Here is a 12,977-nt window from a genome sequence, read left to right as displayed (position 1 = left end):
TCATTATAAAATATAAGTTTTGGTAACTGTGTAGGAAAAAGCTGTGAGGGATGAAATGTTTGCAGTCTCTCATTTCTAGGTGTAAATATTTTTCGGTCAGTGCTAAAGTTTCTCATTTTTACTTCAGCCATATGACACCCAGCTGATAGCGGTTTAAGGGGTTCACTGAAGAGTAAAGCTGAAAGCTGCCAAAGCCTCTTTTGAGCTGATGGCTCAGGTGAGCAGTAGGAGTTAGCTGTAAGAGCAGCTGCTGTCAGGGGTCAGTAGCACAGGAGGCAGCAGCATGACAGGGAATGAACAGGGGGGTCTCAGATACTGGGACTTGGCTGCATCACTTGCAGAATTCACAGTGTAGCAGCCACTGGTAATACAAATTTCAGTGTTAGAATGCCTTGGCTTTAACTCAAAGGGAATAAATCCACACAAAATCTTTGCATTGGATAGACTTGTAGAAATGAAAGCACCTTATGTCACTCTGTGCAGCACAGAGCCCTCCCCTGTAGGGAAAGCATCCTCCCCACAAAGGCTGGATCAGTCTCAGCCAAAAGTGAGATCCTGGTTTTCAACTTCATCTTTGGTTTTCCCATCAGACTGAGCAAGTTAATGGCTTGGTTGATGATCTTAAGGAACTATTTTTTTTTTCCTCTGGGTCTATTTCCCATGGGAAATGTGTAAGAAATTAGAGATATTCTACTGAAATATTGAACGTATATTACATATTATTAGATGTGATGCTGCTCTAACAGGGTTTCTACTTGCTCTATTTTTTTTCAGAGAAGACAAGGCTACTGCTGAGTCAGTAACATGTACACAGCTTATATATTTTTCATTTCAGTCCTATAAGGGTGATCATATTATAAATTACTCCAAGACTAGCTCTGAATCTGTGGAGTGCTTTTCGGTTCTTTTGAATGAAGTGTGTTACAACTTGTAACAGTGATATGTATGGTGTTGTGTGGCCCAGGAAGCCAAGGAAATATCATCTGAATGTAGTTCATTGCAGAGAGTTGTACCTGGAAACCATTCTGTTACATATTTTACTCGTCTCAAGCTTGTCCCAGTTCTTCATAGTTGAAAACATTTCCATTGACTTGAGTGAGGCTAGATAAAAGGAGTATGTCTGTGTTTAAGATGGCAATGTAACAAACATAAACTATGTGGTTTTCAATAATGAAAAAGAATTTCCATGTAAAATATCACAAGCCTAAAGGTGATTCTGCTAGTGTTTATGTTTGATATTTTGTACAATACAAACCTGTTTATATTGTAATGTCCTCAGCTACATTTATGGTTGAGCAAATCAGAAAGGAATTATTTATTAATGTTTAAAGAAAAAAACTCTGAACTAATTCATCATGCTCCACCAAAGACAGGTTGATAATAAGGAAAAAATTATAGAGTTAGTTTACTATTGTGTAATATTAAAAATTATATACTAAGAACAAGTACCATCTTTCCAATTCATTATAAAACACTCAAAACCTAATTTCTTTTTGAGGACTGTGTGCTGCATTAACTTCTGTGAACTGGAAAATAGATCCAGATAAAGCCCAGTTCTCTAAAGGTGGAAAAAAAGCTGAAGTCAGGGTTTATGTCTCATTTACCTCACAAGCTGGTAAGTGAGAAAATGGACTGTGTAATGGACCATTCTACCAGGAACCTCATCTTCAGTAGCTGCTGTCTATGTCTTGGAAATAGTGGTGCAAAATTTGAACAATTTAATGTCTACTGCAGGTGTTTGAAATATTTATAAAGTGGTCATGGGGTAAGTAGGCTGCTTTTGATATTGACTGTGTAGTTCTTCTTACTCTTGTAGTGCCATAATTTGTCCTGCATTTTGTGGGGGATCTTTCACTTGGTGAAGAGAACGACTCTTTCAGTGATATTATTACAGAATTTTCTGCAACTTTTTTTGATCAGATTCAGTTTTTCCAATAGGGCATTGCTTCTGGACAGGGGAGGGAAGGGACCCCTTCATTTTAATACAGCTGGATAGCATAAGTTTTCCAGAGACTTCTTTACAAGCCCAAAGAAAAAGTGTAAGAAATCCCCCTCATTACTTGATCTCAATAAATAGTGACATAACTTTGATGTCTACAACATCAAAAACAAAAGTTTGTTTGTTTGTTTTTAACCAAGGCTGCTAAATTATTTATTTTTGTGAAAAATCCATATAGCTGTAGAGAAGAGTAGGCCATGTTTGGGGTTTTTGTAACCTTGATTTATCTTTGCTATACACAAGGTAAAAGAATAAAAAGAATGTCATCTGACAGAAAGACATGTCCCTCAAAAAGCTCCATGATTTCAAATCTGATGTTTCCTGCAGGGAGTTTTGTCATCTCCCTGCCTGCCCACCCATTTCTCTCTTCTGCTCACACATGGAGTCATTGCCACACCCACCAGCCTTTTGCTCAGCAGTCAGGTAGTGCTGGCAGAGTCTCCTGTTGGGCTTCGCTGTGCAAAGGAGCCTCCTGTTTGATTTTTACTACTGAGTTTTGCTTGTTCTCCTCCCACCACTGACATAGTCCAAATTGGGATTTTGACTGGGCCATACAATCACAATTACAAAACCTGCTTTCTTTCAGGTACGTACAGATGGAAGAGAAGTAAGCTGGAAATGGTCTTCACTCACTAGGAGACTCAGAAGGCAATGACAAATTTGGCTTCTGTGTAATGAGTTGCAGGACAAGCCTCCACAGAGGCCCATTTGAAGATGGTGTAACTTAAAGCTACCCTTCATTACTGCAAGCTGTGTCCATGGCAGAGATCCAAGCTGAGAGTCAGCAAAAACAGATGAAAGCAACCAGCACCGTTTCCTCTTTGCCTTTCACACTGAAGAACTCTGTTATGTTTATGAAATTGGTTTTCACCTACAGCTTGAAAATGCAATTATAATTTGCTCCTTTTACCTCTTGCATACTCTTTAGCATGCTGTTCCTAACCCAGTTCAAAAATACCACAGCATAAAAAAAATTGTTCTCAAAAGGGCTTTTATGTTGTTGCTTTTAAATGCTTTGAAAACCATCAGATTGTTCCAGACTTACCGGGACATTTCCATAAAAATAAGCTGCATGCCAAAGAATCTGAGATTCATATATTACAGGATATGGTCTCCTCACACCCTCCGCCTACTCATTTGGAAGTGTCTCATGGTTTTCCTGCATCATTTGACACATCTGTAGTCATTTAATTGTTCTAGCCTTTCAGACTGTATTGTGAAACAATTGCTTACAGGACTCATTAAAAGAAAATATAACAAAAAATTCCCATGCACTGTACCTCCTCCACAGTAACCTAAGCCTCGGAAACTTGCAGGATATCCAAAAACTATGTTTTTTTTAAACAGAACATTGTGACCTGTGTTAGAGTAGGCAGCCAGTGTGCTGCATGAGTATTTGGACAATGTTTCTGTCAGTCTAAAAAAGTGGTGGGTGAAATGGGAATGTGTTACAAATTACATGGTATTTTTTTATTGTTATTTACTTATTTCAATTTTAGTCCTGTCTCAGAAAGGTGCTTAACCATTTCTCTGTGTTAACCCTCAACTAGCAAAGCCTTCTCTTTAGTCTCACTGAAATGAATGCAAACGAAACATATGCTGAGAGGTAAGCATTAGCTTGGAAAGTTTTGCTCAATGGAATATTCTCTCACTAGTCTTGAAAGTTAACCTGGTGAGAGATGTTGCTGGAGTGCATCTGCTTGTCCCAATTAGTATTGTGTCATACAGAAAAAAACATGCTGCCAAATGCTTGAAATTCCACTGTTCCTTATTTCACTCCTTAGCAGAGAGGAGAACTCCCTGTATCTCCAGCTGAGATACCAAACATCTGGCAGGTCTCTAAATTCCTATCTGCCTCAAGGTCATGGAAGAAGACATGCTAATGATGCTGAAATAGGCTTATGCAATATAATGGACGTAGCTAGTTTTAAATGTTTAAAATTGTCTAATATAGATAGATATAGATGATATAGATAGATATAGATGATAAAGATATAGATATATAGATATGAACAGTTGCATTGAAACATGCATTATTGTAGAGAAAAATGTGTCTTATAGGCTGATGGGAGCCTACAAGGATGGTGGAGAATGCACAGGAGAATGCATTGGAGAATGCTGCTTAGGTTTTGAGGGAAGGATCACATCTGAATTGATCCAGAACAAAATTATCCACTGACAGATCTTGATCACAAAAATCATTTCAGTGGAGACTAAGAGTGCCTGGAGATCAGCTACCTTAATGTGAAAATGGCTTAGTAATAGGAAAATAGAAATTAAATGTCCTTTGCTTTCTACCTTCCTTTATGGAGCTTGTGTAGCACACCGGTTTTCTCTAAACTGAAATGTTTTAATTTCTCTGAGTTAGTATTTTGGCAACATAAATGTCTTGGCAAGCTTTGAAAAGTCTCATCACATCCATAAATGCATTTTACACTGACTTTGTAACATAACAACAGAATCTATTGTACAGTACCTGGAGCAGGGCAAGATCTATGGTATATTTAGCTTAATAAGTCAGCTCAAGTGATGAACAAACTTTTGCAAGAATGAATTTTAACATGTTTAAGACAGATGTATTGTACTACTTCTCAGAGTACCAGTGGAGTTTCTCTTTATTTCAGTCTGTCCATATTTTTATGCCACATTTATCATTACATCTGAATGCCTGGAGACTTGACTCTCCTCCAGTTTGGCTTTCCAGGCACACAGATGTAGTAGTGATGAGCAGAGATGAGATTTTGTTGAAGCTTAGGCTCTCAGGCTTCAAGATCACTTGCAGAGGTCTGCCTTGAGAGCCAGGGATCCCAAATTCTGGCCTGGGTGTTCAGGACTAGCAGAAGGAATAAGAGCCTTCCTGTCAAAACAGCAGAGTCAGGTGTGGTCCTGGATCAGATGTCATGATATCCCATGAGAGACAAGAGGTATCCTTCTGGTTTTCCCTTCTCTATCCCTAATCACTTTTTCCTTATATCTTCCATGATTTCTTCCACTTCTGACCCCAAGACCATATGCTGGATTTGGCAAACACCTCATCAGCTTTAAATGAAACATAGTAGGTTCCACAAGTGATCATTTCCAAGGTAACTTCATTTAATCAAAAATCATTGGCTTTCTCTGGAGCCAACTCTTCTCCTGATGAAAGAGAAACAGGATAACCCGCAGCAGATCTGTTGGGACACATCTGAGCAAAGATGCTCAGTAAGTTTGCATTACTTGGGGTGAAACAATAAAAATTATAATTTAGCAAACACAGGAAAAGGTCCATGATTAATGTGAGCACTTGCAGGTAAGCACGAACAGTTTGGTGACTTTGCAAATCCCTTCTCAAAGGCTAGTGGTGTTTAATACAGAGAGGTACAAAGAGAGGTGCCTCTCCTTGCACCCACACTCGGTACCTTATAAACTGTACCTCGGTATTTCACTGTTTTCATTGTAAGGCTTAATTCAGAGTTCAGACTACATGGGGGAATAGTGTGCACAACACAGATTTTATCATACTTTCCACCTCAGCTGGCTTTCCAGCAGAGAGGTGATGTAAGCACTCTAAGGAGCAGTTTGGTTATATTCAGAAAACAGATCTTTTTAATAGTTTTTCTCTCATTTAGTTTTATTGTGTATTAGAATAGAGGCAGCATTAAACAGCTTGTGTGTAACTTCAAACAGATCATGAACTTTTGCCAATTATAATAAATCTGAGAATTTGTATGTATTTACAGAGAAGTATACATATGTGCCAACATATAGCCAACACAGAAATGTGTGTGCTTCTAGCAGAAAAATTTGAGAAGAATACACAAGCTAGTGAAGAGCCAGAGATGTGCTCATCATAATGCTTTTTTTTTTCAGTTTGACCACCAGTTTCAAGTTCTTTTCCAGTACTAATTGAATTGAATGTGTCTAAAGCACCAAGGGTTAGCAAAATCCAGTGGACTAGACCGGGCATCTTTTGCAGAGAGAATTCCAGATCTGTGTTATAGTAAGTAATTTTCCTGTGGCCTGACACACAACATGTTTCTGTGCAGCAAATTTAACAGAGGTTATGCAGTTTGCATTGTGTTTTTTTTCCTCTCTTAGTCACTTTTTCCAGCTAATAGAAAAAGAATGTCTTGGCTTCATCTTTATTCCACCCTCATTCCATCAGGCCCAAATTCTGAGTTGGATAACTCCCAATAGGATCAGGACACATATGGTCTCTTAAGTAATGCTTCTGAATCAGTACATGCATTTGCAAAATACATTTTTACTCTTTAATTTCTTTGAGAGATCAATTCATTGCTCAGCTTACATTTCTTCATGAATAAACAAATATGTATAGGTTTGCATATATATACATGTAAATGTATGCATATTTATATATTAGTAAACCCATTTTCTCTACCTTACCAGCCCTCCAGAAGGTGGTGCTTCCAGCTCTGTGTATGTGGGCTAAAGAGAGACATTTACTTTTGTACATGCAGTGATAGGAAGTGGGATGAACCAGTTCACATCTGTTAGCCATTAAACAGTGAAATAACAACAACAATACTAAAATATGATTTTAGCCAGGCTGGCAAGAACAGAAATCAGACATAGAAATCTGAAGGTGAGTCAAAAGACAGCCCACATCCAGCTGATTTCTTCAAAGGCAAAATGCTATGTACTTTTTCCTGGTTTTCAGTTCTGCAAAAACCGCTTTCTTGGATCATTAAAACATGCCATCAGAATGAGAGGGTTTGAGGATTTCCTGTAGAAAACTATAGCAGCATTCATTCCTGCAGCAGTGTCTGAGAGGAACAAGTACAGGCCTCAGAAATTCTTGGATTTAGAAAAGCAGCACTTTTCTTACACTTCTTCCCAATCACCACCTACACCTTGATCTGCTGATTTCTTCCTGGGACACTGCTGAACAACTGTAAAAAGGATTAATTAGAAATGCATGCCTTTTTTTAATAGATACTACCTGAGCCATTATCAAGGGTCGGCAGGGTTTATTTAATAGCTCTTGTGTGATGTACTGCTGATTTTCACTGAAATCTTATCAACTCAATGAGAGTAAAAGAGGCTTTAGAAGATCATGGCTCAGGACATTGCTTTGAGTGATAAAACAATCAATTCTTAAATTCAAAGGTTGTTCTTCTGCTTATATGGATGAGAGTTGTTCCCAGATAGCAGCTGTCATTGTAGAAAACTCTGGCAAGCTGAAGGAAAACCATGATTAATTGGAGAACTGGTATTCACAGAAAATGGCTGGCTGCCAATGGGCTGCAAAAGTAAATAGCATCAATTAAGTCAACATAGCTAATTTTCTCCTGAGCTAGTAATTACACTCTGTGCACAATGACCTCTTTATTAAAATAATGGAATATTGTAGAAATATAAGTGAACAACAGTTTGAGTGTTATTCAAGCTGTTTCTTCATGGTTTAATAGAATAAAAAAAGATAAGCCCTGACTTATACCCATTTTGGTGACTTTGGCAAATAACTACTACTCATGTTCCCTATTTTTACTATTTCTGTTTCATCGATCTGTTCAGGTGTAAATACAAAATCAAGCTCTTGCTAAAGCATTTTATAAACATCAATGTGCAAATATTTGGTACAAGTTTGATAGTTTTAGGCTGCTTGTTTGTTTCAGTTTTGAAAGTCACGGTGTGTTTCTCAAGCCTGAAGTGAGGGATCATGTGGCGGTGATCCGATGGTGGTGTGTTGTTGGTCATGCTTCACTGGCAGGACAGCCCTGAGCCCGGCCTAACTCAGGTGTTCGGAGGGACAGGACAAAGAGAGTCCAGGACGAACTGTTCCAGGCTTGGAGGACCTGCTGATGCAAACATACTGGCAGGAAAAGCTTTACCAACCTTTTCTATTTCAGTAGATATCGCAGGGATGTGACTCAAAGGCCCCGTACAGTGGATTGTGCTCACTCCCATTTGGCAGAGAAGGACAGGGGAGGCGCATACATGTAGCCATAACTGCTGGGCTCAAACGCAATGTGGTGCTGGCTGTTCCCTGGGGAACAGAAATTGCCACAATGACATTATCACCATCTCCTCCAGGTGAGGAGGGAGCAGTCTCTGGGTGTTTACATTGTGTCAGATCGTAGCAGTGCACACATGTACATTCCTTGTTTGAACTGTCTCACAGAGAAGGTCAACAAATTATCTGAACCCTAGCCAGACGTCAAAATTTCAGAGGTTTGGTTCAGAAGGAGCTGCAGTCACTGATTCAAAGTTTATAAAAGCTGTCCAGAGATTTTCTGAAACTGTAAAACTGGGCTGGAGCAGCATTTTTCCTGTAGCTTTCAGCACTTCTGTTTCCCATCCTAGTTGGACAGTGGAACCGGAGAAACACTTCTTCAGAAATTCCAAGAGCTTAAGAACATTTGGTCCCAGTCTGGTTCTAAAAATGAATAAGGATCTGGGAAGCTGTCTGGTGGGGTAATATCTAACCTACCTTGCCTGTCCCATTGTGCCTGCAGCTCCCTTTGGACTGGGCAGTATTTTTACAGCTGGAGTTTGGTGCGAGACTCAGCATGCTCCCTAACAAACTAGCTTGTCATCTTTTCTTAGTTGCTTACAGGTTCTTATGGATATTAAAGCAGATTCTGTTTAATCTTTGATAGTTAGCACTGCACTCTGGTGAAGAAAGAGCCCAGTGGTATGACAGCTGCAATACTGCAGTGTCAACAGGGAGTCTTATATTTCAGAATAGCAGAAAATGTGCTCCTAATGTTTTGGGGTTTCAGATAAAAAAAAGCTGTTTATAATGTCACATGGCCAAGGCATAGCCTAGTAAAGTCATGGGAAATCAGCTCCTGCTGTTAACTCTTTTACAACACTACTTTTGGATTATGATGTAAGGACTAGATATCCATCCCTTCTCTTCGTGCTTGAAAAATGCTTGGGATATTTTACCAGTGTGTTTACAAAAGTTCTGGACTACTGCAACAAGTGGGTCAGTACCAACATGTTTTGTGTGTGCCAGCAATGACCTTTGTAGGGGCATCAGCCTAAACCCTATTGCTGCAGCTAGAAGAGAATTGTCAGGTTATCTCCATTTGAGCAGGCTAAATAAATAAATAAATACATCTTAAGCTATTTTTACCCAAATCTGTGGCCTTTTAATTTTTTTCTTTTTATTTCACCAGGAAAACTAGACTTTTCTTGCAGTCCTGGGAAGAGAGGTTTAATATTTGCATACTACTAGTTTCCACTGTCAGTAAAAGAAAACTAACATGTCCTTCTAAGAAATTTCAGGTATGCAGAGGTAGCAGACTTTTTCAGAGACCCCCAAAGACACAGAATCAAGTTCTGCCCTTCAAACTTAAAAACAACTGAATTTCAGGGGTATTTGCAGTAAGAGGAGGGAAAGAATTGCTAAACAAAGAGAGGAGAAATTTCAACACTCACTTTGGATCTAGATTCACACATTAAGCCATTCAGAAGATTTGGGATCTGTGACTATGGAATGAGTTCACTCATGTTACTGTGTATAGTAAGAAACTTACAGCAACTGTGCTTATGGTTTCAGTGGGGAACAGACATTGTGTGGGGCTCCCTGGATGTTTCTGTGGGAAAAATAATAATAATAATAATAATAATAATAATAATAATAATAATAATAATAATAATAATAATAATAATAATAATAGGAAGAAGAAGAAGAAGAAGAAAAAGAAGAAGAAGAAGTTATTGTTAGTATTATTATTGTTGTTATTATTATTATTTCAAATATGACATTGGGAAAATCTCTTTGAACACTATCTGCAAATTTAAAACACTTGGCACCTTTCTTTTTGTCACAGGAAGATTTTTTTTTTTTTTTAAGTTTTCTTCACTGTATTTAGAGTCCAAGACAGGTTTATACCAATGTAATGGTGCCTCTGTGGAGTCTATCTTTTTCTATTTTTAAATAAGTACTATGGTACCTCACAAAAAGTTCAAGTAATTTCATGTTTGTGTAGTGCTTAGAACTCTAAGCTGAAGGGAGTGTACAAATTTAGTCTTCATTTAATAGAGTGCATTTCTGGAGTAAAACTATATTTCTCATTGTGTTAAATCAATATTACATTACAAGCTTTATTTTGTATAAATAGAGAAGGTTTAAAATAATAGCTAGTTAATAAAAATAATGTACAATTTTACATCCTATCACAAGATACTTTTAGCAATTAAATGTTATTTAAACTCTGAAAATAGGAAACATTTGAATTGGTACTGTGACTTATCATAGCCTTATAGAGATTAATTTTATGCTTGGATATAATTTTGTCCCTCTCACTTTTACTACATATTACATTTTGCTCCAGATTTGAGCTTCTCATGCTTGGTTAAAAAAGTGCAATAGTCAGGCTGCAAGATTCAGCAAGAATTTCCATTAAACATATTATCCATGTGTACTACATGTGAAATTCCACATTAAAAGAACATTATTAAGATTTTTGAGGCAAGTAATTATGAAAGTGGAGCTTGAGACTGCATGCACACTTTCATTTCAGGTCACACATTTGCATTTTGGTCATGTAGTTTGTTTTATTAAGTCACTAGTCCCTTGCACTTGTCAACACTCAGGATATGTCTGTTCTTCAGATGTACCAGAGCTGTGAAATTAGGCAGGCCTTTGGATGTGGATTCAGTATCTATGTCATCACATGCATTAAGTGAGGCAGAGGAGTCTTGGGAAAAAAAGGGATGATCTCTGCCCATCTCTTCCAGAATTTCTGTGAGAGGATGCTAAGCAAGGCACTAAAACCAGTCTGTACCAAAGATGACTGAGAATGTTTTGTTTCTTATTTCTGCTGTTTAGAGGTGCAGAAGAAGGCAGTAGGACCTGTACTTTGGGCATGTAAGTACTGCGAAAATTTCATCCCCAGGGGTCACAGCTAAAAGAAAATTGCTACCATTATTTCAGCTGCAAAATGGAAACTACATTGTGAAGATAATTAATATATACAAAACACTAAGATACTCCTGTATTAAATATGACACGGAAAATCTTGAGGAAATTAATAGAGTTATCCTGAGAATAGCCTTTGAATAAAGTGAAGCACATAAGGTCTGTGACTACACATTGAAAATAAGTCAAAACCGCCAACTGAGCATTGTATTCTTGTGAGTACTTTTCATTTCAATTCACAAAATGAGACAAAGACCCACTCAAAAACAAAAAGCCCCAAACCTGACTGTGTGATTGTTATATTATATATTCACAGGGAGACCAAAGAAAGGTCAGGTATATTGTCATTTCTGACTTTCTGAGTGTTTGACTTGGCAACTTCAGCTCTTTATGAGTCACATATGTACTGGGAGAAAAGTGCTATAAATTCGTGGTCAGATCTTTTTTTTTATATTATTCTTACTTCTCAATGTCATAAATAACTTAGTGCAGCTCAGTTTCACCTTCCATTTAAAAGAAATGCTGTATTTTAGATGTGGTTTTGTACTTAGTGAAGAATGTAAATTTGACATAGAGGAACATTAGTTCTTTTCAGGAAAAATTTCCTGCTAGCAGCTTTCAGTTATAATTGGGTTTTTTCATCAGAAGCTGAGTAAAAATGAGATACATTTGTAAATACCACTGACCTTCTGTGAAGATACCAGCACTGTTTCTTCAATTTTTAAAACAACATTGACCAGCCAGTTGGTCATGAATTGAAGAGAACAAGGAAAAAACTTCCCTTAGTGAGAAGATGGGCAAAAACCAGACCACCTCTATGGGAAGTGCTGTTCTCCTCATACCACCAATGTTTCTGGCTCTGTGGTAAAATACAATGTTTCTTTCTTCATTCTTGACCATTGTCATAGCCTGCTGTCAAGGGAACAAAAAGAAAAGAAGGAAAAAAAAAAAAAAAGGGTCCAGTTAAGAAGAAGGGGATAACTTTAAAAATTTTAAAGGTTGAGGTTAAAAAAAGGGAATATTCTTACAGAAGTACTTAGGCTCTACTCAAAATGCTGACAGTGCAGGGACTCTGCATTTTAATTATCACCTTGATTTTTTTTCCTTAGGAAGTGGTTTTGACACAAAAATAAAAATGCAGGATCAGGCAGCCCTCTGTAGGCTGTAGCCTTCTGCACAGATGTTCATCTCTTTGGTGTGAAGTGGTGACAGTGAGCAGCTGCCTTGGCATGGTTTTCCCTAACCAAGGGGAGGTGTAGTACATTTCAGATATGCTGCACACTAGGTGAGCAGTGGGCTTCCAGGTTTCCCAAAGGAAAAACAAAGCTCCAGAGCAATCAGCCTTGTTTACTTCAGGCAAAAGAACTGGAGATACCAGTCTGGGTGAAGAAGAGGGTGAGAGATTAGAAAGTAATTTTTTATATTGTCCAATGGACATTTGATGAACTTTGTTCATTTTCTGTGACTTTCTCCTTTTCTCATTCAGGTGAGGAATGAGGAATAATAGCACTACAGCATTTCCCACCACTTTAAGGAAGACATTTACAGGAGTGTATCAGAAAGGTGTAGAAAGTAGGATGGTACAGTTTCTTCCAGCAAAGTTGAAGTGAGGAGGAGGAATATTCCTTTAGTTCACTCTGTGTTCAGTAAATAGAAGAAATGAAGTGGCAGAGGTGCAGGGTTGTTGGCCTTGATGAACTCTGGTGGAGAGGATTCTGCAGAGGTTGTTTGACTTTTCAAAATAATAAAATATCAAAGCTTACTGGTGCCAAATTCTTCTCTACTAGAAAGCTAAGTTAGGAAAATAAATAAAACATGCTCATGGGCAGCATAAGTTTGATCCAACAAGAAAATAAGTTTCATAGATAATGGATGCCAATGCCTGTGTGAAAAGCCAAAATATTGTGCAGAAGCAGATGATAGTTGACAACAGGCTGATGGTGGTGACAGCAAGCAGGTAAATGCTTCAGAGCCTGTGCATATTTGCTGTGATTTCATCACCCCGGTAACACTTGGGCCCTGTTTCTGTGCAGCCATTTCTATTACATGTCCCTTCCATTCACCAGCTCCGTTTCCCCACTCTGGCTGTTTCAGGTACCAGGT

General features: G+C 38.1%; 1 long non-coding RNA gene across 1 annotated transcript; it reads left to right on the top strand.

The window, feature by feature from the left end:
- The first annotated feature begins 219 nt into the window (after positions 1 to 219).
- On the top strand, positions 220 to 7,442 carry LOC147655021 (uncharacterized). The gene is made up of 2 exons (XR_015283662.1): positions 220 to 364; positions 2,586 to 7,442. It is a non-coding gene; the product is annotated as an uncharacterized LOC147655021 (long non-coding RNA).
- Positions 7,443 to 12,977: the final 5,535 nt, after the last annotated feature.

This window comes from Cyanistes caeruleus, chromosome 2, assembly GCF_971803275.1.
Source record: "Cyanistes caeruleus chromosome 2, bCyaCae1.hap1.1, whole genome shotgun sequence".
Taxonomy (NCBI): domain Eukaryota; kingdom Metazoa; phylum Chordata; class Aves; order Passeriformes; family Paridae; genus Cyanistes; species Cyanistes caeruleus.
This window is presented reverse-complemented; position numbering and strand designations above follow the sequence as displayed.